Source organism: Hylobates moloch, unplaced genomic scaffold, assembly GCF_009828535.3.
Source record: "Hylobates moloch isolate HMO894 unplaced genomic scaffold, HMol_V3 SCAFFOLD_7, whole genome shotgun sequence".
NCBI classification, from domain to species: Eukaryota; Metazoa; Chordata; class Mammalia; order Primates; family Hylobatidae; genus Hylobates; species Hylobates moloch.
The window spans coordinates 110,809,159-110,822,560 of record NW_026652282.1 but is presented as its reverse complement, the minus strand read 5'-3'; positions in this window follow the sequence as shown (position 1 = coordinate 110,822,560).

Sequence of the window (13,402 nt, the reverse complement as noted above, 5' to 3'; positions counted from 1 at the left end):
GCGCCACCACCCCTCCCTGGTTTTTCTCCTTTGGCTGGAGGCGCGGTTTCGCCATGTTGGCCAGGCCGCTCTCCAGCTCCTGACCTCGAGTGGTCTGCCCGCCTCGGCCTCCCGAGGTGCTGGGGGACTGCAGACGGAGGCTCGCTCACTCGGTGCTCGGTGTTGCCCGAGCTGGAGTGCGGTGGCGTGGTCTTGGCTCGCTGCAGCCTCCGCCTCCCAGCCGCCTGCCTTGGCCTCCCAGGGTGCTGGGATTGCAGCCTCTGCCCGGCCGCCGCCCCGTCTGGGAGGTGGGGAGCGTCTCTGCCTGGCCGCCCATCGTCTGGGTTATGAGGAGCTCCTCTGCCCGGCCGCCCCGTCTGGGAGGTGAGGAGGGCCTCTGCCCAGCCGCCACCCGGTCTAGGAAGTGAGGAAGGTCTCTGCCTGGCCGCCCATCGTCTGGGATGTGAGGAGCGCCTCTGCCCGGCCGCCCCGTCCGGGAAGTGAGGAGCCCCTCTGCCCGGCCGCCACCCCGTCTAGGAAGTGAGGAGCGTCTCTGCCCAGCTGCCCCGTCTGGGAAGTGAGGAGCACCTCTGCCTGGCCGCCCCGTCTGGGATGTGGGGAGCGCCTCTGCCCGGCCGCCCCGTCTGAGAGGTCTACCAGAGAGGCCAGAAGCAATGTGGGGGCTGGACGTGGTGGCTCACGCCTGTAGTCCCAGTACTCTGGGAGGCCAAGGCGGGTTGATCACTTGAGGCTGGGAGTTCGAGACCAGCCTGGCCAACATGGTGAAACATGAAAAATACAACTGACAAACCAACCAACCAAGCAACAACAAAACAGGTCTACCCTGGAGTCATACTCTAATTTTTTCTATTTTCCTCCCTTTCTGATCCTTTATCCCACTTTCTTTTTCTTCCTCTTCCTTCTCCTTCTTCTTTGTCAAATAGAGGATTGAGTTATTATCATTGATCCATACAAAGTCCCTCTCTCATTTATTTTCTTTAATTCCCACCCCCCATTTCTATTCCCCGTCTTCCCATGTGCAACCTTCCTAATATGTTTGATATGCATCTTTTTGTTTGTACGTACTTTTAGAAAATGTTTATTGTTTTGTGTGCAAAAAAAATTAAAAAAAAAGATGGCAATATTCCAAAATATGTCTACATATTGAATGCAAGGTCTATAAAAATATCACCAGCCTTTTTGCAGAAATGGGTGAGCTGATCCTAAAATTTACATGGAATTGTGAAGATCACTGAACAGCCAAAAATCTCAGAAAAAAGAAACAATGTATGAGGATACACTTTCTAATTTTAAAGTGTACCTGAAAGCTGCAATAATCAAAACACTGTGGTCCTGACATAAGGATAAAAAAATAAACAGACTGGTGGGATACAACGATTGTCCAAGAATAAACCCATACATATATAGTCAAATACTTTTTGATGGATGAGGTTTCCATGAAAATTTAATCTGGGCCGGGCACAGCTCACACCTGTAATCCCAGCACTTTGTGGGGCTGAGGTGGGTGGATCACCTGGGGTCAGGAGTTCGAGACCAGCCTGACCAACATGGTGAAACCTCATCTCTACTAAATACAAACAATTAGCCGGGTGTGATGGCACGTGCCTGTAATCCCAGTTACTCAGGAGGCTGAGGCAGGAAAATCACTTGAACCCGGGAGGTGGAGGTTGCAGTGAGCCAAGATTGCACCATTGTATTCTAGCCTGGGCAAAGAGTGAAATTCCATCTCAAAAAAAGAGAAAAGAAAATTTAATCTGGAAAATATAGTCTCCTTAACAAATGGTGCTAAGACAACTGGATAAATACATGCAAAAGAATGACATGGTCCCTACCTCAGACTACATACAGAAATTAACTCAAAATAGATCAAAGAGTTAAATGTAAGGCCTGAAAATATGGAAATCTTCGAAGGAAACATGGTGTAAATCTTCATGATCTTGGTTTAGCCAATAGTTTCTTCAATATAACAAAATCACAAGGAACAAAAGAAAAACTAGATGATTAGCATTCTTCAAAAGAAAAAACTCTAGGCCTCAAAGACAATATCAAGAAAGGGGAATACCAAAAGTAGGAAAGGAGAAGGAGGAGAGGCAGCCTCCCTGGCCAGGATTGGCTGGGAGCCAGGAGTGACTTCCCAATGCAGGGAAGGGGTAAGAGTCTACCAGCGACCCACATCCCCAACATGGAACCATGCAATCCTGGCCACAGAAATCCTTGTCCCTCCCAACCTCTGAAACTAACATAGGAAGCTACTGGGAGACTGTGGGTCAGAATTGTTCCAGGGAGGGAGATCACACTGGGTCCCATACGCTTGCTGAGACCTAAGCAGCTACAGTCGGGCACCGTTTTGAAAACTAGTCTCTGGCAACTGCATGTGGTTATGGTAGTATATCTGCAACTAGGCAAAAACAATATAATTTTACAGTTTAAATGCGTCAAATGTGTGTATATTTGGTTTAGATGCCAATACAACTGGTTTTTTTTCTTTTTTTTTAAATTATACTTTAAGTTCTAGGGTACATGTGCACAATGTGCAGGTTTGTTACATAGGTATACATGTGCCATGTTGGTTTGCTGCACCCATGAACTCGTCATTTACATTAGGTATTTCTCCTAATGCTATCCCTCCCCCTGCCTTTGACAAACCTGACAAAAACAAGAAATGGGGAAAGGATTCCCTATTTAATAAATGGTGCTGGGAAAACTGGCTAGCCATATGTAGAAAGCTGAAACTGGATCCCTTCCTTACACCTTATACAAAAATTAATTCAAGATGGATTAAAGACTTAAATTTAAACCTAAAACCATAAAACCCTTAGAAGAAAACCTAGGCAGTACCCTTTTTTTTTTTTTTTTTGACAGGCTTTCACTCTTGTTGCCCAGCCTGGAATGCAATGGCACGACCTCAGCTCACTACAACCTCCACCTCCTGGGTTCAAGCGATTCTCCTGCCTCAGCCTCCTGCGGAGCTGGGATTACAGGCGCCCGCCACCACGCCTGGCTATTTTCTTGTATTTTTAGTAGAGACCATGTTGGCTGGGCTGGTCTTGAACTCCTGACCTCGGGTGATCCGCCTGCGTCAGCCCCACAAAGTTGCTGGGATTATAGGCATGAGCCACCGCACCCAGCCCAAAGCTGTTTTTTTTTAAGTCAGTAATATTTCTATATACTGGCATTGAACAACCTGAAACAAAAATTAAGAAAATAATAAGTCCTGGAAACACTGGGACTGAGGTGTTATGGAAACTTGGGCTACCACTGCTGAGATGTGGCAGTGAGCTGGAAGCGCTACTGCAGCCAGGGTTAGGAAGTGACCAATACCTGGGCAGCAGCAGCTGGTGCTGGAATCTAAGACAGGGATATAAGCAGGACATGAGTTGCTGCTGGGACTTGGTCTCAAGCTGACAGTGGGCTCCTACAGCCAGGGATAGGGGAATGGGGGCGGTTAAGCCCCACAGGGACTTGGGTGTGAAGGAAATACATATTCCCTATTCCTCAGCCCAGGCTATGACCACTAAGGGAGGCCCCATCCTCTCCAGTAGCAGAGCCTCTGCATAGCTGCTACCACCCCTCACTCAAGCACTACAGATGGGGCCTGAGGAACTTCCTGCCCCTGCCCTCCATGGCTGATGCCTACTCTCACCACTGGGGGACCTGAGCACAACCTTCTCAGCCCAGGTTCTCCTTCAATCCCCACAAGACAGAGGACATAGCCTGGGGTCCCAGGAATTGCCAAACTCAATCCAACACCTTGGACACCTGAGCACTCCTCCTGGGTGCCTGACGTTGGGTTTAAACTCCCAGCGGCTACCACCTTAGCTGGTACCTACCTGCAGGCACTACCACCTGCGGGCCTGGAGACTGTCCTACCAAGCCAATTGCAGCCATCACCAATATCAATGCACCCACTTTGTGACCCAGAGAATCATTTCACCATTGCTATTCGTATTGCCCAAGCCACACCAGCTGCCCAGAAACCTGAGAACTCGCCAACGTGCCCAGTCCACTGCTTCCAGTACTGGCATCTGATCAAGCCATCCTAAGGCAAAAGAATAGACCTGCCAGTAACTGCCAACAAAGGTTCCAGTGCACTCTACCCTGCAGCCCAAAGATAGGTTCACTCAGCCCGCTACCGCCACCACTGGGCCCTGAAGACTGGCCCGCCTGCCATCTCAGTCCCCAGCACAACTTCATCACAGCCTCCACTAATAATCACACCCTTACCCACCAAGGAAATCACAGGTACTACTAACACTGTTTACAGCCAAAGAAATCATACAGAGACTACACTACTGCATGTACCCAGAATCAAAGCTGAAGTACCCTACCGAAACAACATCATACATAAATCTTCAGGAAAAAGTCCTCCCCTATGAAAGTAAATTTGAAAATAGGAAAAAGTGAGAATAGTTTGGAGGGTCCTCAGAAAAACTAAAAATAGAGCTGTGATACAATCCCGCAATCCCACTGCTGGGTATATACCAAAAGAAAGTAAATCAGTATATTAAAGAGATATCTGCACTCTCATGTTTATCGCAGCACTGTTCACAATAGCTAAGATTTGGAAGGAACCTAAGTGTCCACCAACAGATGAATAGATAAAGAAAATGTAGTACATATACACAATGAAGTACTATTCAGCCATAAAAAGGATTGAGATCCAGTCATTTGAAACAACATGGATGGAACTGGAGGTCATTATTTTAAGTGAAATAAGCCAGGCACAGAAAGACAAACATCACATGTTCTCACTTATTTGTGGGCTCTAAAAATCAAAACCATTGAATTCCTGGAGATAGAGAAGGATGGTTACCAGAGGCTGGGAAGGGTAGTGGGAGTGGGTGGGAGGTAAGAATAGTTAATGGGTACAAAAAAATAGTTAGAAAGAATGAGTACGACCTAGTATATGGTAGCATAACAAAGGAACTATAGTCAATAATAATTTAATTGTACATTTTAAAGTAAGTAGAAGAGTGTAATTGGATTATTTGTAACACAAAGGATAAATGCTTGAGGTGATGGATACCCAATTTTCCATGATATTATCACTATGTATTGCATGCCCGTACCAAAATATCTCATGTACCCCATAAATATATACATCTACTGTGTACCCACAAAATTAAAAATAAATTCTTAAAAAATATATTTAAAAAGCATTAAAAATAAATTAGTTTCTAAAAAGGTACACTGCTTAGGAATCATTTTAACCAAGGGAGTACAAGACTTGTACACTGAAAACTACAAAATATTGTTGAAAGAAATTCAAGAAGGCATAATTAACTGAAAAGACATCTATTTTTATGGACTAGAAGGCTTACTATTGTTAAAATGCCAATATTTCTCAAATTTACTTACAGTTTGAATTCAAGGTTTATCAAAATATGATCTGGCTTTTATGCAGAAATAGACAACCTGATCTTAAAATGTATATGTAATTGAAAAGCATCCTGAAGAATAAAATCTTGAGAAAGAATAACAAAGTAGAACTTATTGTTCTCAATTCCAAAATATTATCAACCTGCAGTAATCAAAACACTGTGGTCATGCCATGGGATTAAAAAGAAAAACAAAGCAGTGACGTACAGTGAGAGTCCAGGAAAAAGCCCATGCATTTATGGTACATCGATTTTAAATTTTGTTACCATAACAATTCAATAGAGAAAATATAACGTTTTCAAAAAATGATTCTGGGAAAACTGGATATCCATGTGCAAAAGAATGTATTTGGCCTCTACCTCATACTGTGTTCAAAAATTAACTCAAAATGGATCAAAGATCTGAAATGTAAGACCTAAACACTCTAAAATTCTTAGAAAGTAACACAGGTGTGAATCCTCGTGAACTTGTATTAGGCAATGATTTCTTTAATATAATATTGAAATCACAAACGACAAAAGAAAAAATAGATAAATTGGATTTCATCAAATTGTAAAAGTTTTGTGCCTCCAGGAAACTATCAAGAAGGTAACAAGACAACTTATAGGATGGAAAAGATATATGCAAGACACATATCTCATAAAGTTGTAGTATCCAGAATGTATAAAAACACTTGAAACTTAATAAAAAGATGGGCAACTTCAGAAAAAAAAATGGGCAAAGGACTTGAATAGACGTTTTTTTCTTTTTTTCAAGTTCAGATTCCTTTATTTATTTATTATTTATTTATTTTTTATTTTACTTTAAGTTCTGGGATACATGTGCAGAACGTGCAGGTTTGTTACATAGGTGTATATGTGCCATGGTGGTTTGCTGCACCTATCAACCTGTCATCTAGGTTTTAAGCCCCACATGCATTAGGTATTTGTCCTAATGCTCTCCCTCCCCTTGACCCCCACCCCCCGACAGGCCCCAGTGTGTGATGTTCCCTCCCTGCGTCCATGTGTTCTCATTGTTCAAAAAAGATAAACCAATGGCCAATAAGCATATGAAGGGGTGCTCAACATCATTAGTAATTAGGGATATACACATCAAAACCATAATGAGATACCACTTCACATCCACTATGGTAGTTATTAGTAAAATTTTTTAGCAACACTAGTATTTGCAAGGATGTGGAGTATTGGAGCCCTAATACGAGGGTGGTGAGAACATTCTGTAGTACAGCTGATGTGGGAAACAATTTTTTACAGTTTTTTACAAAGTTTAGCATAGAGTTATCATGTGACTCATCAGTTCACCTCCTAGGTACACCCAAGAGAATTAAAAAAAATATTTTCAAACAATAATGCATCCACAAATGTTCGTAACAGCATTATTCTTTTTTTTAGTTTTTATTTTAAGTTCATGGGAGTTTGTTGTACAGATTATTTCATCACCCAGATATTAAGCCTAATATCCATTAATTATTTTTCCTGATCCTCTCCCTCCTCCCACCTTCCATCCTCCAAAAGGCCCTGGTGTGTGTTGTTCCCCTCTATGTGTCCATGTGTTCTCATCATTTAGCTCCCACTTATAAGTGAGAACATGTGGTATTTGGTTTTCTGTTCCTGCATTAGCTTGCTAAGGATAATAGCCTCCAGCTCCATCCATGTCCCTGCAAAGGACATGATCTCATTCTTTTTTATGGCTGCATAGTATTCCATGGTGAATATGTATCACATTTTTTAATCCAGTTTATCATTGGTGGATATTTGAATTGATTCCATGTCATTGCTAAGCAGTATTATTCTTAATAGACAAAAAGTAAAAACAACCTAAATGATTATCTGATAAATGGATGAACAAAATTAGGTATAGCCATAAAATGGAATATTAGACAGCCATAAAAAGTAGTGAAGTATGGCTATATGCTACCACATGAAAAAAAACCTTGAAAATATTATGCTTGCTGAAAAAAGCAAGACACAAAACTTACATATTCTTTAATTCCACTTATATGAAATGTACAGAATAAGCAAATCTAGGGAGACAGCAAGTTGATTAGTGGTAGATTACATTTTGGGATAATGGAGAGACACTGAATCACACATAAAGTGCACAGCTTCTATTTGAGGTGATGAAAATGTGCTATAATTGGCTGTGGTGATGTTTTCATGTATCTGTGACTATACAAAAAACAGAATTATAGACTTTGCGTGGGTAAATTCTACGGTATGTGAATTATATCTTAATAAAATGCATACATGTCTAAAAATGGTTGCTCTTTTATATATTGTCATTGAATAACCCAAAACCAAAGTTAAGGAAACAATTGCATTGAAACTTGTCTCATAAAGGATAAGGTACTTAGGAATAAATATAACCAAGGAAGTACAAGATTAATACGCTGAAAACTACAAAATTTTACAGAGAAGAATTAAAGAAGATTTAAGTACAAAGATATCTGGTTCCATGAATTAGAAGACTTAATATTGTTAAGATGGCAATACTCACAAGATTTATTAAAATGCCAATGCACCCCCCTTTTTTGCAGAAAACCTTGAAAATATGATGGTGTGTAAAATAAGCCAATGACAAGAAACTAAATATTGTACCACTCCATTTATATAAAATGTACAGAATAGGTAAATCTATAGAAATATCAAAAATGGAGGTTGCTTATAGCTGGGGAAGAAAATGAGGTTAGTAATTTACTACTTAATGGGTATAGGTTTCCTCTTCAGGGTGGTTAAAATGTTCTGGCATTAGATTGATGACAGTTGCACAATATTTTGAATATACTAAAAACGACTGAACTGTATACTTTAAAATGATTACTTTTATGGTATGTGAATTTTATATCTCAACTAAAAATGTTTTCCATAATGAGAAATATAGAAACCAATAAAAACCTATGTTTTACTTCTAATCCCACCAAACAGCCAGTAAGGACTTTTTGGTATATATTATTTTCCTTCTAGTGTGTGTGTGTGTGTGTGTGTGTGTGTGTGTGTGTGTACACATATAGCATATATTCCAAAACTGAAAATGAGATCTTATTTTAAGTACAAGTTTATAACCTAATTATATGAAAAAATTTATACCCTTATCATGTGGATACAGCAGTATAATTAACCTCCATGTACCTACCATTTAGATCAACAAATATTCAACTCACAGCCAATTTTGCCTTCTCCTTACTTCTTGATTAATTTGAAGCAAATCCCAGATATCAATTCATATGGATGGTATCAGCTGCAGCAGGGAGGCGTGGCTGGGGCTGCCCACTCCATGGAGCAGGCAGGAGCCCCACCCTCCTGGGTAGGGCTGCAGCTGCCCAAACTGTAGCTGTAGATCTGAACCTCCCTGTGCGCTTGGTGGGTGCCAGGAGCAGGCAGGATCTCTGCCCTCTCAAATACAGCTGCAGCCGCCTGACCTGTGGTTGTAGACCCGGGCGTCTCTCTCCACTCCACAGACTGTAGCTGGGGACAAGCGGAAGTCCCGCCCCTTCTGTATTGGCTGGACTGGAGCTCCCCGGATGCAGCTGCAGCCATGCTCCCAGGTGCGGGACCCTGGCGGCTCTGCAACCTGCACGCTCGGGGATCTGGAAGGCCCTAGCCCCCTGTGCCCCCTCAGGCTCGTGCGTGTTTTCTGCTGCTGCCTGGCTTCTCTCTGCTCCCAGTACTCCCTCTGATCTTGGAGCAGGGTTGGGGCTGAGCTCCTGCGCTGTCCCACCCTGGACTGGTGTGCACAGGTTCGGTACAGTGTTGACACGCAGGCCCCCTGCCGTCTGGGACCCTCCAGACTTTAGGCACCAATGAGCACAAGAGGGTGGCCAAGATGGGGCTGGGGGCAGCTCAGCACTGGCCTGCAGGTGCCCCTTGGCTCTAGCGGTCTGGGCGCCATAGGCAGCACCAGGAAGCAGACAGGCTACTGGGCAGGAAGGGATGGGTCTTGGGTAAGGCCCCACCTTCAGGCCAGGGAGAACCTGAAGGCTGGAGGCCAGACTGCCAGACCTGCTGACCAGAGTGGGGTCTTGTGGTGCCTCTTCCAGGCTGCCCATGGCCGCCCATGGACCAATCAGTATGAACTTCCTCCCCTCCAAGTTTCATAAAAGCCCCAAGCTCAGCCAGAGCAGGGCAGAGGACAGAGAGATGATGGAATGACCAGCCGCAGAGAGGAGCTACCCTCTCTGCTGAGAGCTTCAGAGACCTGCAGAGACCTCTGAATGACCTGCCAGCAGAGAGGAGCCAGCCTTTCCAGGGCCTCTTCTCTGTTGAGAGCTGAACACTCCACAGGATGACCTGCCTACAGAGAGGAGCTACCCACTGCTGGTCTCCTCTGAGTTGTTCTAACACTAAATAAAGCTCCTCTTCATCTCATTCACCCTTCACTTGTCTGCATACCTCATTCTTCCTAGACACAGGTCAAGAATTCGGGCAAAGGTGCCACCAGTCACAGAGGTTTCTGGGAAGAAAATTAATACCCTAAAGATCTGGTAACAATTTTATCCATAAATATTTCACATACATATCTAAAAGATAAGGACACCTCTAAAAAATAATAATACCATTAATATACCTATAATTTTTATAATTTTTAATAACATCAACAGTCAGTGTTCAGATTTCCCCCAACTGTATCGTGAATAATTTTGTTACAGTTGATGTGTTCAAACTGAGATCCAAATAAGTACCACACGCTATGTTTGTTTGATATGTCTTAAGCATCTTTGAATCTAGAATGCCTCCCTCCTTCTCTTTCAATTTATGTGTTGAGGCAATACTAGAATGTCTGTCCTATAGAATTTTCCATAGTCTAGGTTTAAAAAAATTATCATTTAATGTGTTATTTATCCTCTGTATTTTCTGTAAATTATTATGTACATTTAAAGGCTTGATCAGAGTTTAGTTTGAATTTTTGCAAGAATACTTCATATGTGGTGTTGTATATATGCCATCAGGGCAAAAATACCTGCTTGTCTGTTGTTGTGAAGTTAACCACCATTGCAGATTCTTTCCATCCACGTTGTTTCATTGGGGATAATAATTTCTATCGTTTCTTCTTCACGTATTATTTGGAATACTTCTGTGAAGAGAAATGTCCTTTTAGTAACTATGATTAATCTGAGGTACATCATGCATATGAAAGGTGGAATAATTACTTGTTTCATTCTCTTTTATTTTGTAGTCTTCAAAATAATAAGTTGATTCCCTAGCATTGTTTTAGAATATCAATCTGAACAAATGCATTGAAATAGATTTGATATGTTCCAATTCATTATAGTTATTGTACTAATTAATATTCAAGTTGTCCTCTCTTTGAATCTTCAAGTTGGCCCTTGAGTCCTTTTTGACATGATTCAGTGGTCTTTGGTACTTAATTTCTGGTATGACAGGATGTTCCAGGAGTATTTTATAATATCTTATCTCAATTCTATTTAGTGTTTAATGAAAGTCTGGTCAATTGGCTCATTTATGGCCTGGCACATAAAATAAACTAGGGTATATCATTTGCCTATTAGAGACATCTGCCTCTAAAATGGGGCTTACAAACAATGAATTAAAAGGTGGTAACAGACATGAAATAAAACCTCTTTGTGGTGAGGGAGGATATGTATATATTTAATCCCTGATACTCATTAGCCCCTAAGGATATTCTGCTTCTTGAAACTATAATCCCTCTGACAATTCCTGGACATTTCATCATCAGTCAAGAAGATAAGACTTTATGAGAATATGATTACTGAAAGATTTTTGTTGTTAGGCTTCATTGAAGGTGACTTATTTCTTGTTTACCTGTGCAAGAAGTTGCTATCTAGAAAATGACTCCCTTACGCTTAAGAATTGTAAACAGAAAGTCATTCTCTCCCAACCACTCAAAACTACCTATCTGGTTGCTTTGGTTAGCAATATTTGTATTAGCTAAAATATTAGGGTGAATTGAGCCACCTTATGAATAAAGGCAATTGGTAGACATTTTGGAGTACTGAAAGTTTTCTTTAATTTTTGCACGTGATACTTCTAATTCTAATTGATACATCATGCAATCTGCCCCTTTCCTAGATAGAATATTTGAAAGCTATTTTTCTAAGACTCCTGGACATGGATGACAACTCTTTTCTTTAGGAAAAACTGAAGCATTCTCCACAGGGAAGCCAGCACATATTTTTTCATATTTTATTTACACATACTCTCTGTATTTATTTTAAGATTCAGTTTATTCCTGTTTTGAAGGAATGAAAGTAAAGTCTGTGGGATAAAAGTACTTTTGGTCAAAATTCATTAAGTAAAAGTAATTGCAATTAATAGGTATATTTTTAAAAAACAGAAACGACCTTAACCTATGGAAGAGTTAACAGAGGAAATGATTCACCCTTCAAATTATAGGGACCTCAGGCATGGAATGCTTATGCAGAACTCAGTGTGCTTGAAACTGTGTAGAGTGTACATGTTCTGCTGACATGCTGTTTATAATCTCCTATGCCAAAATAGAAAACTGGTGTGTATGCATTCCTGTAGACTGTTTTGTCCATTTCTGTTTCTTTTTGTTCGTTTTGTTAATCATGGGAGGAGGGGTATGTGGCTAAGTAGGGTTGCCAGATAAAATATAGAACATACCTATACCAAAAAAAATGATTCACTGTTTATTTTGAAAATCAAATTTAACTGGGAGTCTTGTATTTTTATTTGGTAACTCTAGCAACCCTATGGATGAGTAGAGAGTAGTGGTGACTGATCTTTGAAAATTAAAAAGGACTACATATTGTATAAAGTAGAGCAGCACTTCTAAACTTCTATGTACATGCAAATTATCTGAGATGCATGTTAAAAAGCATATTCTGATTCTGAAAATCTAGAGCAGGACCAGAGTTTCTGCATTTCTGACAAGCTTCCCGTTGACGCCAAACCTGCTGGTCTGTGCACTACTACAGTTTGAGTAAGGTTGCAGTGGAAAGGTGTGTGTGTGTGTGTGTGTGTGTGTGTGTGTGTGTATTTACGGTCCAATATCTGAACTCACTCTCTGCATCTAGGGAATTAACCAATATATGAGTCTTGAGGAAAAGTTCAGCCTGGTTCACATTATGGAAGCTGTTAGAAGGTATCAAATACTCACTTTACCAGCCTCCCACACAGCCTGGATTTAGTTGTGTGGCCTACACTCCACCAACCAAAAAACCTGCATAGGAATTTGAGTAAGGAGCTAGTCACATAAAAGCTAGGATAGCAGTGAGTTCTCTCTTGCAACAGCCACAGTCGTGGGCAAACTGATCTCCCAGAGCAGTAGCGGTGGTAGAGGAAGGGGCAGAGTCCAGGACATTCAGTAGCATTAGTTAAAGCAGTCTTCTCACTGGACTGAATCTACAGCATGGTTTTGGGTATCGTTCCTGGCTACAGAGCTTTGAGTTTGATTTTCAACCTTCATAAGATTCTGTGAGCTGTCCAATTTCTTTCCCACCTCAATCACTCAGAATTGGTATTTGTTGCTTGAAACTAAGAACACTGGTCAAGCCAAAGCGTCTGCCAGAGGCTAACTGGCTTGTACAGCTAGCAGTATGCGTGTGGGATCACCACTCGGAGTAATCTCTGCATCACTGGGTGAGGACCATTCTGAAAGAGGAATAACCTTCACTTGTAGGAAGGATATCTATTTCCTGGCATATACCTCTGTGTCTCTTATTATTGCCTCAGCTGATGACTAATCTTGGCACAATAGGACTAGATTAATATGCTAACCCTATAATAACTAGTCCTCTGTTTCCTTGGCAGTTAGAGGGGGCTAAGACAACTACATCATTTTACTGTTGCATTTATTCATATTATATCCTTATTATTTGTTTTTCCAGCTTCATTGATGTACAAACAACACATCATAAAATTCACCCATTTCAACTGTACAATTCAATCACTCTTAGTAAATTTACCAAAATGTGCAACCATCACCATAATCAAGTTTTAAAATATTTTCTTCTCTTTAATAAAATCCCTCATGCTCTATTTACAGTTAATGCCCATATCCACCTCCAACTCCGGATAACCAC